We start from the raw sequence: 12,671 nt of genomic DNA, 5'->3' as shown, positions 1-12,671 counted from the left end.
TGGAATCTGAACTGCTTTGGGTTTTGGATTAAATTGCAAAGTTGGCTCAGATTTCAGACCCCCAGGGTCTTGAGGGCTGAGGACACAATTGAAAGCATATTAAATGCTGGCTGCATCTACACAATACCAACCAACTAGTTAAAAAGAGAGAACTCAGTAAAATATGTTTATTTAGTGTCTTGAACACAGAAACATAAGTTTGAATTTAGCCTTGTTCTCTTTTTCACTTAGTTTTATTTTGGATTTATTTATTTAGTTTTATTTTAATAAATTCAGACTTAAATATTTTGAATATGGAAATAGCCTGTTTCTAACTGCAAGTATCATATTGTTTAGAATTCTACTATAATTCTCCCTCACATTCCTACCCCCAACAGCTTCCAGTTGTGATGATTCTATCTTAAGAAGAAAAAAAGGATTCTATAGCTTTCTTTACAACATCACTATCTCATTCCACTCCTCCAGATGTTTTCCTTAACAAACTAAGACAATATCTGAAATTTGCTTATTAGCTTTAACTTTTTGTTCATTTAGATTCTAAAAGGAGTTTTAGTTTCCAAGGCTCCTCATTTCAGTATTTGTCTGTGGCTTATCTAGGCCTTTCGCATCATCTCCTCTGGCACATATTTGATAACCCCTGCAGCATGAAAAGGCTTTCTGTCCTTGTGTCCTTCTGTTGGGTTCTTAGATGTGTTCCCTTCTATAGTTCTGTCCCCAAGAACTTTCCCAGCCTCATGTTCTCTGATTCCCCTTCACTGGGCCACTTGCTCTTGCTTTAATATTGTTGGGATATATTATCTGAAGACTGCATCTGAGCCTTGGCTATGGCAGTTTTGAGCCATATTCTCCAGGGTACCCCTCAGTCACCTGACAAGCTTTGCTTGATAAAATTCTTAGGGAAAAGTTGCTGTTATTTTATTTTCAGCTTGGAAACTGGTATTTCTTTCCTGGAAACCTGCAGTTTTGAGCTACTCTTACTTTGAACGTGGCCACCTGGACTTCTGTTGTGGACCTAGCCTTGCATTGCCTACTACTGCTCCCCATTCTTAGGCCCAGTGGGTACCCCAAGAAAAATGGCTTAAAGAACTATGGCCAAAGCTTGTTGAAGTTGGTGGAGGTTGGGGATGGAATAAACAATAATTTCCAAGTGTCTAATACCACATGGATGTTTTCCAAATTCAGAATCCCAGAAGTGACTTAAATTATTAGGCTTGAAGAGGACCTTAGAGATCTTCTAGTGCAACCTACTCATTTTTGTGATGAGGTGACAAAAGTAGATGTAGGGATTTGGTCAATGTCACAGAGCTAGTTAGTGGGAGAAATGGGATAAGAACTTTGATCTGTAAAATAAATTGTCTAATGTTATAGTTAGTAAGTATTGGTGCTAAGATTCAGTCCATTGCTATTTCAACTCCCAAGCAACTCTTTCCACTTTTCTTCCCAGTCTACTTAATAAAATAGAAGTAACAAAATAATAAGTACACAGAAAACACCAAATCAAGTAGTAGAAATTTTTAGGCCTTGATATCCCAGCTATATCATCTTAGGTCCTGCCCTGACCCCCACAGCTTCCTCTCTGCATGGAATATCTGAGATATGGTTTCTCTTTTTGGTTTCTAAGACAGTCCATGGAAGGAAGGTGAAGGTGGTTTTCTGCCTTTACAGAACGCCAGTGCTGGCCTGAGGCCAACTTTACTGTTTCTCCCAGGCAGATTCCACAGTAAATGGGGGTAGGAGGAGGTGCATTGGCCCAGACTGTTTTTATTTGGTCTGCAGTGTGGGAGATCAGACGTTCTGAAGAGAATTGAAAACACTTCTTTCTTTGGATTCCTGGGGCTGTGTAGGGGGAAAATGGGCCCCACTTGGCACAGAGTTGATTACAACATTCAAAAAAGCTCCAATATTGTTGCCCAAGGCTAAATGGAAAGTTTTCCTTCCAGTCAGGGCTGATTCCTAAGCCCCACACCTTCTTAAGCCTTTGATTAAAAGACACCTGCCCCAAGGAGACCAGCAAACAATAAAGCTGTGAGGGGCTGCTCAGAAAACCCCTGAGGGTGTATCAGCAGTAGTGGAACCTGGTTTGTAGGAGTACAATGATTTGGCACCTCTTCTGGGTCTCTAAAGGTCCAAAACCTAGGTTTTTTTTTTTTTTCTGAAAATTTAAAAAACTTTCTTTGAATCTGCTGGAAGTAGAGTTTTTCTGTTTTTGACTCATTTATATGTACTGAACTTATAAAAAATATCACTTTGTTGAATGCCACTGTGTCCAAAGAATTAACCTATCTCCTTCATATTTCATTTGAGGTAAGAATGCCAACCATCATACCTTTTATCATCTCTTCTTATTCCAAATGTTTCAAGGAGACTAAAGACTGAAGATTGCCATATTACTGATGACCATTTCAGGGGAAATGGTGGCTAAGGAGGAGGTGTTGGAAGAAATTTATAATTAATGCAAAGGGAAAAAATAATGTCTTCCAAATAGAACTTCAGAATTATTGGGAAGGAGGGGGAATTTGTAGGTCCTTTGAACGAATCTGCCTTCATGTGAGACTATTTCTGGAAATAGCCTCCTGTTAGTCAGCATAGAGAATTATTTTAAAATGTTAATGATTATTTATACCCCATGTACTTTCAAAAATTATTTTCAATTGATGATAGTAAGGATTTTGATATGATGGGAGGTCATTGCAAAGAGGCTCCTTATGCCACTGGCCCTGATGAGGTATTTACTTAGATACAAAGCACATTGGTCTAGTTGTCTTGGTGATAGACAGATTGGCAGCAAGAGCTGTCTGCAAAGCTCTGAGGTGGGGTTGAGCTGTCTGTAAAATCTCCATTCAAGTTTGGCTAATTGAAATTAGGAAGAAAATTAATGTAGAAAGAAGGCAAAAATATTATACCTCCAGTCAGGTTTTGCATGCCTGTCAATGTACTGGATAAAAAAAAAGGGTTTGGGGAATTCCTGTTCTATTATTTTTACTATGTTATTGTTATGCATGACCTGGAACATTAGCTTATAAGACAGGGTTATCAGTTATGGCAATATGCCATTTTCCCAAGGACCCCAAGTGAAGTTAAGCTGTGTCACTATCCACACTTCATTATAGCACCTGAGGCACAGAGGAAGCAAGGAGCATGTCTTTGGAACGTGAGCTCACAAGCATCAAGATAAGAAAGATATATCTTTAGCCAAGAAAGGAAGCACTGTGTTCAGGGTCAAAAGAAACCAAGAGACATGTCTTTAACCTCAAGTCTATGAAACTCCAGAAATTGTATGCAAAAAATTTCATGTGCCTATGTATATGTGCATTTTTTGGGGAGTCCTTAATTTTGACCAGATTATCTAAGGATACAAAATCCTCCAAATTTAAGAGTCACTGTTACATAAATTCAGATTTATAGGCTTGGCCCTGGTTAGTTTATTTTCCTGGTATTTAGGTATTCGTTGACAGGTGAATGGTGGAATCCTATGTTTCACCATGTAGATCCACTAGCTAGACATGCTCTAGTTCAGAATAGTTGGGTGTGTAGATCATTTAGCATATTATACTTTAGGTAAAATAAAAGCATAAATATTAATCTTTATTTTTTTGTAGATATGCCATAATTCATATATAGAATCAGTTCAACAGAAATACAAACACATATACAAATTAAGAACTTTCTTATCTATTTTTATGTCATTATTTAATTTCATCCCACCTTCATTGCTTTAAGTTTTCTTCACTTACATGGAGTATTATATCACCCCTACTTCTCCATTTTATTAAAATTTTTTAAAAATGTTTATTTATTTTTGAGAGAGAGAGAGACAGAGACAGAGACAAAGAGACAGAGAGCAAGCAGGGGAGGGGCAGAGAGAGAGGGAGATACAGAATCCGAAGCAGGCCCCAGGCTCTGAACTGTCAGCACAGAGCCCAAAGAGGGGCTTGAACTCATGAACTGAGAGATCATGACCTCAGCCAAAGTCAGATGCCCAACCAACTGAGCCATCCAGATGCCCAACCTACTTCTCCATTTTATAAAGTTACTATGCACCTCTCTGTATGATGTTGGCATTAGTAGATTCTCATTTGATAATAATTTTCCTTACTCTGATAAATGTTCTTAGTTATCATGAACTAATTAGTCTTTTATTCTGGTCCCCTATCTTTTCTAAGTCAACTAACATCTACTGTCAAAAATTCAAAGCAGAACATTTTGATCTGGTTATTTTGGTGAAACTGTTTCAACTAGGAATGGTTATTATTGTTTTAAACTTACCAGTTGATATTTAGAGCACACATCTCTACCTAACTCCAATCCTAGTTATCTTGGTCTTTCACTTTCTCCTTTATTAATTTTTTTATTTTAAAACTTTTGATAAGTATATTACCTTTATATTTAGACAAAAAGAATTAAAGAATATATATGTGTTAGAACCAGCAAGGTTAACTTCTAAGGAAGTGTTGATCATGTTTTTTGAAACCCTCAATTAAAGGAACATTATAATGTTAAATATATGTATATTACTGAGATGCCTGAGACTACTGTTAGAAATTCAACTAAAGATTTCCTGTATAGCCTGGATCTCAGAATAAGAGATAATAATGTGACTAAAATACCTTCTCTCCCCAGTGTCTTTGACTTTTAGGGGAAAAATAAGGTCATTTGAAATGTCTATCAAAATACAATTAAATTCTTAGAAAGTGAGAAAATAGCTTATTGAGTATAATTGTTGGCTCTTTATGAGATGACCACAGGTGGTCAACACACCATTCTCGGTATATGAAAAACATAAATATGCCAAATTCCCACTCCACGTTTGAACCTTTTTCCAGGGGTAGAGGCTGGCATTAGGGTGACTGACTGTCAGGAATGGGGTAAGGTCATTTGCTTTACACATTACTTGGTAATTTATAAAACAGCTGAAAGTGTAATGGTGTGTTGTTTTAGGCACAGCAAAATGGCTGGGTTAATTATCTGGGTCAAAAATTTCCTGGTATCAAAATGACTGAATAAAAATCTGAACTGATGCTCAGCTGAAGAGCTACCTCTTTCAGAGGGCTTTCTCACAGTGAAACTGAAAACTCTGAATCAACATGTCGAGGTATGAATGATACATCTAAACATGTTATCACATTTATGGAATGGTCTATTAAGGATAAAATTGATAAGATTCCTTCTCACAGTGACTGAAAACTCTGAACCAATATTTTAAGGTGTAAATCATACATTTAAAAATGTTCCTTCCATGGGACACCTGGGTGGCTCAGTAGGTTGGGCATCCGACTTTGGCTCAGGTCATGATCTCACAGTCCATGAGTTCGAGCCCCGTGTCGGGCTCTGTGCTAACAGCTCAGAGCCTGAAGCCTGCTTCAGATTCTGTGTCTCTCTCTCTGCCCCTCCTCTGCTCATGCTCTCTCTCTCTCTCTCCCCATCTCAAAAATAAATAAAAACATTAAAAAATGTTCCTTTCAGTCCATCTTGAGTATATCATATTAATAAGCTATTATTTGCAATTTTATTTTCCCACAAATTATCCCTCAGTCCAGGGTTTCTGTGTTTGCTTTGGGTAAGTACATTCAATATACCAGGAAAGAGAGCATCCTGTTACTTTGGATGTGGGAATCTTTAAGGAACTCTGTGTCCCCTTTCCCTCTCCCCTCACCCCTAAGCATTTCTGTCTATTTTTTTCAGCTTATTAAGTGGGGGTGAATAGAATCTGTTAAATCTGGTTGTTTGATATACTGCATGAATTGATTGACAGAACTGATAAATGGTTATGCTAAATTAATTAGCTGTGAGGCAGAACTGACTTGTTGTTAGCCTGAGTTCTCTATTTGACTGAAGTAATTGCTTAATTAACTGGCAGAATGTTTCCTTGACCAAGTTGACTTAATTTCTCTTTATATTGACTTGAAAAATGGGCTTGACTGTTCATATGAGTGAATCAACTCTTTCCTTGTTAGACAGGTAACTAATCTGTTAAGACAAAATGATTAATTTGATAGCACCATGTTGATTATAAGAAAAGTTAGAAGTGAATTAAAGAATTTGGACATTTTTGTCTCCTTGGAGTGTAGGAGTTCAAAAGGAATAACTTTGAAATTTTGATTGAGAATTTTTGGGCTAGACATCATGTGTCTCCTATCTAGGCCTATTAACTATCCAGAGATGACCATTGAGCTGATGAATGGGAGGCTTGTGCTGCACTTCTCTTTTTGGAGAGTGCAGTTTTCTGAGAATAACACCAACTCTCTGCTAGGCATTGACTTATTCTTGGAATCAGGTGAAAGTTAAAATTAGTTATTGGGAATTGTGTGTGATCTGCAGAAGTGACAGAAATAGGTCATTTCAAAAGTAACATAAAAAATAAGTACATCAGGGGTGTCTGGGTGGCCCAGTCTGTTGGGAGTCTGTTGATTTTGGCTTAAGTTATGATCCCAGGGTTGTGGGATCAAGCCCCGCACATCCATGCTCAGCCTGGAGCCTGCTGGGGATTCCCTCTTTCTCTCCCTTTGCCCATCTCCCTCACTCTAAAATAAAAGAAAGTAAAATACAAAAAGAAATAAATAGATCAGAGGAGGGTAGATAAAAACACACACATCAAAAACATACTTAGAGTTCACTGCAAGCATCATAAATGCAACTTTAACAGAATTATAGAAACCAAAATAATACCTATCTTATATATTGGTAGATGCATGGCTGGGATAGAGATGAGGCAATCAGAGTTAGGCCAAAATAGTGACTTCCTATCTTTGTATTGCATCTTTAGATAAGTTTTTCTAGAGGAAGCCATTTGATAAACTCTTTTTCTCTTCCTTCCCAGGTCCATTCTACACCAGAAACTAATATTGCACTGTAGGCCTCAAATCTCTTTTGTCTTTGCAAAATTACCTGTAGCTTCTACCCTCCATTGAAATTGCCTTTTCAAATCTGTTTTATTTTGGGAGATAGTAAAAAATCTTCCATCCTTAGGAGTCTGCATCTTTAGGATCGATAAGGACTGCTTATTCTACTTCCACTGCAAATTCAAATGTCTAAAATCAAACACATTTACTTTCTGTGTACAACCCTTCCTTTTTTTCCCCAAACCTCCTTCTTGATTTCCCTTCCAAATAAAATTCTCTATGCTATCATTTGAACAGATTTGGGAAACTGTCATAAGATATAATCCTAGCTAAACTGGCTCAAGGGAGTTTAGTTACCCTATTTGCATTTCTTAGAGGTGATAAAAAGTTCTCCCCAACCTTTCATTCTTTGGAACTCTTGCTGACTCAAGGGGGATATGACAATTGGTTTTCTTATCAGGGTTGAGGGTGGTGGGACAGAGAAATTTGTAGGGATTTATTGGAAAACAGGTTTGGGGGAACCCCTCATATCACACCTACTTGTGGGGAGTTGACTCTTACATTGGAAATATGTAAACTCGGAGCTGTCTCTAGTTATTGGGGCAAATTCTCAGTTTCTAAGTAAATGAAAATATGCTCCATCTTGAGTACCAGATGGCATACCTTAAGTTTTTGGAAATTTCTCAAGAGTTGGCCATATGTATTACATTTTGGGTAGAATTTAGAGGTGAGTCTATCTCTGAGCATGCTGAAGTTTATCTCTTAGGGCTTGGGAAGCCATCAGATGTGTACAGATTATGTGTTTACTGGATGGATAACCTGACAGTCACTGCCACAATCAAGTGTCAGATAACTGGAAAAAATGGCTGACACTTGTTAAATATCTACTCCATGCTAGGTAATGTTATAAGCATTTTACATAAATTTACTTATTTAATCTTTAACACAACCCTAAGAATAAGTACAATTATTATGCCTTATAGATGAAGAAAGTGATAAACAGAGAACCCTTGATCACAGGTTGTTGGAATCCAGGCAATCTGGTTCCAGACTCAGTCAATCCATATAAATTGTTATAACTTTACTACTTTGCATTAGTATAATTACATTATTTGTTTATTACAACATTTGTGTATGCAGATATTTATTTACACTTTATCATATTCCAGAAAGTATGTCAGAGTGTGTTGGAATATCATGTAAAGTAAAAAGTATAGGTGGTATTATTTTTCATATGTGAGTGAGGAAACAGGGAGAGATAAATTCAGCTAGATAGCAAAAAAGCCAGGGGTAGAAGCTGAGTTAGCTGATTCATAAAGAAGCATATAGAGTTATTGTTTATTTGGCAAATTGTATAAGGGATATGAGGCACAGTTAAATGAAAGAAAATATGAGGATTAATGAATGTGTGGTAACATCCAAGTACCACTGGAAGGATATAGTATATAGTGAATGTTTAGTAGGTATTAAAACACACCACTTAGGCAGTGGTACTCTACAGAAAAATAAGACAAGATTTTTATCCTTAAGGAACTTACAGTCTAGTTGGAGTCATCCATGAATACAAAAGTATAACCAATGCTATGGTGAGAGATGAGGCAGGCAGAAGGCACATCTTTGATGGCCTTGTGTACAATGCTTAGGGGTTCAGATTTTATCCCCAAGGCAATGCAGACCCATTCAGCGAGGGCAGTGATCTGATCAACTTCATGGGAAATTTCAACTTCATGGGAAATTTCTATCATGCTGATAGAAGTGTAGAGAGTATATTAGAGAAAGATGAGATTAGAAGCTTTCAACCTTGACTTGTTCTTGATTTTGTATTGTGTAGTCCATACCTGTCTTATTTGCTAATTTCTTGATTCATTCAAACATTTTTCAATGGTTGTCTACTATCTTTGCTGGATATATAAGTGAAAAGAACCGCTCTTGAGGACTTCACAGCCCAGCTGGGGAGACATTCGTTATGAACATAGAGATGACAAAAGAGTTTTATAAAGTCAGTGACAAAGAAGCACAAACTGGAGTGTCTGTGGGAGAGTCTACCCTGTTAGATTGTAAGAGCTCCTTGAGGACACATGACTATCTTTTATTTTACTGTATCCATTGAAACAGTGCAAATACATAGTAAGAGCTTAGTAAAAATGTTTTTTTTTGTTGTTGTTGTTGCCATAGTCATCATCATTGTTGTTGTTATTGTTATTTACTGTCTAGTATTTCCACTGACAATGAAATCCATAATGGCAGCCCAGATCTTGGGTATGCTCTTGTCTCCTCATTTCACCTAACCTTTTCACTCCTTGGTAAAGCTAAGTGTATGAAATCATTAATAAAAATACTTCATTTTTTCATGGCTCATTCTTCTCTTCCAAATACAGTATACATAGTAGTTGGAAAAATTCACTCACTCATCAGATAAGATCCCATATTAAATGCCCAAATCTGTGATATTATTCTTTTTTGGCTTTTAGGATTTTATGCTGCATAAACTCAGAACCATTAAGAACCAAAATAACAGGCTGTAAGAGTCAAGTTCAGTTTTTTTTGTTCTAATTTCAAGATGATATCCAATAGAGGAATTGCAGCTGGACAGAGAGAGTACTGAGTTCACTGTCTTAGACTTCGTAATAGCCTTTGGGAAATCTTTGGAAGACTGACTCCTCAAAGAAATTTGCTCAAAATCTGTTCTGGAAGATTTTTAGTCAGGTTCAGTTCTGGAAAAAGACCGTTGGATATAGACAACTGCTTTCGTTTTGCCCTGGTTCCTAGGCTTTCAGCACAGGCTGCAACTTTTAACTCCAGCTTGTCTTTAATTTATGGCCAAATGGTGATTTTTGACCCCAGATATTTTTTCCCAATCTTTAAATATGACAGTTGTGTTTTATCCTTGGTTTCCTTGCAAGAGGATGGAGCTGGTAGAAATGCAGTGGAGGTGGACATCAGTGTTACAGACCTAGTTTGCTGCTTTTTAAATACTATTATATTAAGGCTTATTATTAGCAGGGGACTCTCAAGTTGTCAAATTGTGGTTGGTCTTTAATGAATTAATTTGTGTTCAAGTAGGAGAGAGGTATTCCCCATCTTTCATGTTGTCATAAAAAGAAGTTTGGTGGGCTGACTTGAACAGTGATTATTCTTATAATTTTAGTTGGAGGAAAGAGAAATAGAGACAGAGAGAGGGAGGGATAGAGAGAGGAGGGATTATGGGAGAAAGAGGTAATGAAGCATTGGGAGGCAGGGAGCTTTCTACAACTCAATCAAAAGCAAAAGAAGTAAAAAGAAGAAATTATGGAGTAGATCTGAATAGGGTAATTCAACTAGGTTATGGAATAGGGTACTTCAATTAGGTTATGCTAAGCAAACTAAACCCTGTTGTCATATTTAACAAGCATTACAAATTATCATCTCGTCTGAACTAAAGATTTGCTGCTGACGTTTATCCCAGTTCCAGGTGATTGACGCTAAACCCAGAGGGTGGGAGGGAAGAGAGATGAAACAAGATATTTTTCTTGACAGCTATTCAGGCCTGATTCAAGCTGTCTTCCTCTGTCTGACTGTCTAAATCAGAAGATTCATTTTATTAAAATTTGTTTGATCATTATAGCTATGAAATTGCAGTTTTTCTACAGCCAGGATGGGGACTCAGAGAGGAAATCAGAGGCTTTATCACCAAAGATATTTCACACAGATGTTTTGATAGCCAGAATGCAATGATTACCATGTGCTGTGAATGTTTATTTTTCTTTCACAAAGCTCAGTGGAACACACTAATAGTGTTAAGTAAACTCAACAGCATTATAAGATTTTAATAGTTCCCAAACATCTGCAGTGATACTCTTGATATGTTTGTTTTTACTTCAAGCAATGGAGGCTTGTTTTTTTCTATAATGTTTCTAAATTAATGCAGTGATAGGCTCAGTTATTTTGTGCACTTCCAGAGTACACACCAGACAGCCATTTTGCCTTGCAGTAACTATGACAACCTGAGTTTTGTCTGGGGAACTCTGCAGGATCAACATTCCTGAGTAGAGGGCCTAATGATTTGTTTCAGAATAAAAGAAGCCTTCTCAGAAGACACTTGCCAGTCAGAAAATCTTAATGATTGAGAACATTGGGAAGCTGAAATATAAGTTCTGAGGAAGGGTACCTGCAGGGAATTTTGCTGGGAAGAAAAAGTAATTAATTGTTAAATTGTGTGTGTGTGTGTGTGTGTGTGTGTGTGTGTGTGTGCATCTACTCTGAGTTGGAAAGGATCTTTAATAGGCAGCAAGTGCACCCCATTCTTTAATCCCGTGTTTTAATCACCTCTGTGAAATTCTTTTCTGATAGTGATCCAGACTCTGGTTACACACTTGGAGAACAAGGTAGTCACTCCCTCACAAGGCAGCCTATTCCATTTTTGGACTTCTCTTATTTAGACAAAGCACAGTGTTATTTAAATAACATGATCTTTTTAAAGTTAGACGGACCTGTATTTGAATCCTGTCTATACAACTTACTGGGTGACACTGAGGAAGTTGCTTTATATCTTTGAAATCCAGTTGGCAAATTCTTCTACATATATGCCTCTACCTGGGCCCACAAAGGCATTTGAAATCTTCCCAATATCATAAAAAATATTTTAAATAGCAGCAACAATGATTAACCAGTAAGTTCTTTGAATTAAACTTTGATCATTACTTATTACTGACTCAGTCAATATCTTCCAAACTGGGTATAGTTTCTCCATGTAACCCTATGTAATCAACTCTGAAGTATGTTAATATTTCTGAAACTTTTAAGTCACTCAAGCTATCCCAATAACAGCTCTCCTTAACAGCAGACTGAATATGTTCCTCAGAAGCAGATGTTTTTTTCTTATCCTGTCTCTGCACTTTTGCTCATGCTGTGCTCAAAATTTGAAATGCCATTTCATTCTCCTCTCATTCAATATAAATCCTGTTCATTCTTCAGGGCAAGATTCAATTTTAGCCTCCATCATGAAGCCTTTCTTTATCATTCCCAAACATAAAGCTCTCTCCAAACACATGGAATTGATCATACACATTATAGCATTTGCCCTAGTCATTAGAAAAAATCCATTTAAAGAAATTTCCTATTTATGGCATACCTACTATGTGCCAAACTTTATAAGGAATACAAAAATATATATAAACAAGGCCTTTGAACTTGTACACAGACATAGCTAATTAATGGACTTGAAACAAAACCAGTAGTGGAGCAACACAATTTTTTTTATTAGTTTCAGTGCTCATCGAGTTAAGTGTACTCTTAATCCCATTATCTATTTTACCCATCACCCACCCATCTCCACTCTGGCAACCACCAGTTTATTTTGTATATATAAGAGTCTGGTTTTTATGTTTGTCTCTTTTAATTTGTTCATTTTTTTCTTAAATTCCCCATATGAGTGAAATAATATGGTATTTGTTTTTCTCTAACTTATTTAACTTAACATTATACCCTCTAGGTGCATCCATGTTATTGCAAATGGCAAGATTTCATTCTTTTTATGGCTGAGTAATATTCCATTGTATATACATACCACATCTTTTTTTTTTAAGTAGGCCTCATGCCCAGTGTGGAGCTCAGTGCAGGGCTTGAACTCACAACCCTGAGATAAAGACCTGAGCTGAAATCAAATCCCAGACACTTAACTGACTGAGCCACCAGGCGCCCCTATACCATATCTTCTTTATCCATGGATACTTGGGTTGCTTCCATAATTTAGCTATTGTAAATCATGCCACAATAAACATAGGGCTGTATATGTCTTTTAAAATTAGTGTTTTCATTTTATATGGGCAAATACCCATTGGAACAACACAAAAA

The sequence above is a fragment of the Panthera tigris genome, chromosome X, assembly GCF_018350195.1.
Source record: "Panthera tigris isolate Pti1 chromosome X, P.tigris_Pti1_mat1.1, whole genome shotgun sequence".
Classification (NCBI taxonomy): Eukaryota; Metazoa; Chordata; class Mammalia; order Carnivora; family Felidae; genus Panthera; species Panthera tigris.
The sequence above is the reverse complement of the archived record's forward strand: the minus strand, read 5'-3'. Positions refer to the sequence as shown.